Below are 2,713 nucleotides of genomic sequence, written 5' to 3' on the forward strand. Positions count from 1 at the left end.
TAAAATTTGAATGTTATTAAACTGTCAATTCTTTGCAAAACCTTATGGCTGCACATATATACTAAACCATCCCTCTCAACATTGGTTATACATGGTTTTAACGTATAAAACCTTCCATCCATTATAACATTGGACTTATATATATAAGACCTCACATATGCGCGCTTAACTTTTCATAACCCCTTTGTGAAGGAATTAACCGCAAAAAATAACTTTACTACCTTGGTATGGTCTTGGCACAATTCTTGAAGTTTTCCTTTATCGCAATTGCAAACCCAATCCTTCGCGGGTCACATTAACACAGGGCTCCTCCACACCTGATATGTGATAACGCAATCGAATTTCAAATATTATATAACCAACATTTAACTCGTTGTTGGGTCTGCCTGATCGCATATTGCACTCCTCTGCACGCCGGTAAGCTCGAACTCCGATCGCCGGTTTATCGTTATCGGTGATATCGCAATGTCGCGTCACTGTCCCTTGGCACCTCCGACTGCCAACTTGCGATTAGATCTGGACCGTTGATCTGGTCCCAATCCTACGGTCGACGATCAATTGGCACTCATTCATCACAATCCTCCATGGCTTGATTTCGATAACTGTAAAAGGTTCTTCGCTGATGCGATTTAATCTCAACCGTTGATCTTCCAGATCTAACGGCTGTTGAGCGTTAACACTCCATTTCTCTGTCCACCTATTTACTTAGATTTTGCACCTTTTCTACAGGTTTCTATGGTTTTCGGGTTTTTCTAAGGTTCCGCCCTTATTCTCTTCCGTTGCCCAATTCCCTTCCGCTGCCCAATTCCCTTCCGCTTGGGCTTCACTCTATGGATTTTCAAATCACTGTCATTCTAGAGCATTGCTTCGATGCTTCGAATGGATTAACGGCCCGTTATGAGCCTCTGTCTCGCTCTCTTCCTCTCTATGCATTCACCTCGACCTGCCTGCAGACACACACACACACACACACACATTGAATTACAATTTAGCCATCACTCATTGTTCAACACTCGATCACACATTCGAACTTAGAATTGAGTTCTTCTATATATAAACATATAACAATTGATTACACAACGAGACTCTGTCTCTTTGGCTTGATCTTATGATTACAGTGGCCTCTCTCCCTATCTTGCCCGAATGCATATAGGCACACTCTCACTCTAGTTGGCCTACTGGCTAACTGGCTAACTAACCCATTCAGCTTCCCTCTTTTTCCCTTTTCAATACATTATTAGCAGTTCCTTTACAGTTGAGGAACTATTCTTCAAACTAATTGCTAACTAATCCTAATCCTCTCATGTTCTCCTATATTTCGAGAACATTTACCAATATGTCTAATTAGTTTCTATTCTCATTGAAAATCACACAAAGGCCTAAATATTTATATTAAATCAATACTTGGGAAACCAGCTTCCCTAAAACATAAGACCCCCTATGTCTACTAATATACAATGATTTACTTGGGGTGAATGCTCTTGCATCAATTATGCTATTATTTGTCGAGCTTCTTTTTATAAATCAATACCTATATATGCAATTTCAAGGATTACTATAACTCGCATAATTCTTTAAAGGGTGCTAGCTCAATGGAAGAGAACCTGCCTTATAAGCAGGAGGTTAGTGGTTCGATTCCACTGTGCCCTAACATGGATTAATCAATGATATTGTAGCTTATTTAATTAGATACTTTTATATTCATTTATTTCAATAGTGAAATATTTTTCTAGATTGTTTGTTTTATATGTCTCTATAAAGACAAAAGTGATATTGTATTGTATTTAAATATAATTTTTTATTATCTCTAGAGAGACGATAGTTAGAATTATAGAAATATCGTCTCTATAAACACAATATGTTTTTAATCCTATCTATCATTTCCCAAGAGACAAAAATGAAAGAAATGTCTCTTAAGAGACAATAATGTTTGTGTTATATATTGACTTCATATAGACAATGTTTTAAGACAATAATTTGAGACACCCGCTTAAAGACAATATTTAAGAAAATATACAAGTTTTTATTTTCTCTCAAGTTAAGATAATTAACCAAAAAATTGTCTGAAATGTTGTCTTAAAACCCACCTTTGTGTTGTAGAGACTATAGAAGGGCTGCAAGGTATTACAATATATTTAATGTTTTGGATGTGGAGATATATATAATTAAATTGGATTTTGTTTTTTTCAGGGTGTAGTTGACGAAATAGGTTTTTTCACATGAATCCCGAAAAACAATTTCAAGAAAGAATGTGATTTTTTCCATTTAAAATGCGTTTTTGAATGCATAAACGGATTAGCATGATTAATTAATTATTTTTTTAATTTTAATTTAATTTAGATTGAATCAAATATTTATAAACCATTAAATTACAACATCTCCACTATACTAAAATCAACATAATTAAATCTAAAATATTTTTTAAGTTGATTATAAATATGATAATACATAAATTATTTATAATTAAATATTTATTATTAATTTATATTGAAAATGATATAATCTAGCTATTGTATTGACGATCAACTTCTGTACGATAGAATATACATTTCAACTTCCCTCGCCATAGAATATACATTTATATTTACAAACGTTTTTAGACCAATTGGGTTAGGGATGGACCTTTTTCCAAAAATTTATAGATTTGCCTATATTCTTTTTTATAACTTTTATTTTTTTTAAGCATATTTTTCAATCAATTTTTGTTAGAAAA

At 33.5% G+C, this 2,713-nt stretch overlaps 1 non-coding gene across 1 annotated transcript; it reads left to right on the forward strand.

Moving 5' to 3' along the window:
• Nucleotides 1–1,578: 1,578 nt before the first annotated feature.
• On the forward strand, nt 1,579–1,650 carry TRNAI-UAU (transfer RNA isoleucine (anticodon UAU)). Its single transcript has one exon. It is a non-coding gene; the product is annotated as a tRNA-Ile (tRNA).
• Nucleotides 1,651–2,713: the final 1,063 nt, after the last annotated feature.

The sequence above is a fragment of the Pinus tabuliformis genome, chromosome 9 (genome assembly GCF_031772625.1).
Source record: "Pinus tabuliformis cultivar Carrire ecotype Pingquan chromosome 9, CPIR1, whole genome shotgun sequence".
Taxonomy (NCBI): Eukaryota; Viridiplantae; Streptophyta; class Pinopsida; order Pinales; family Pinaceae; genus Pinus; species Pinus tabuliformis.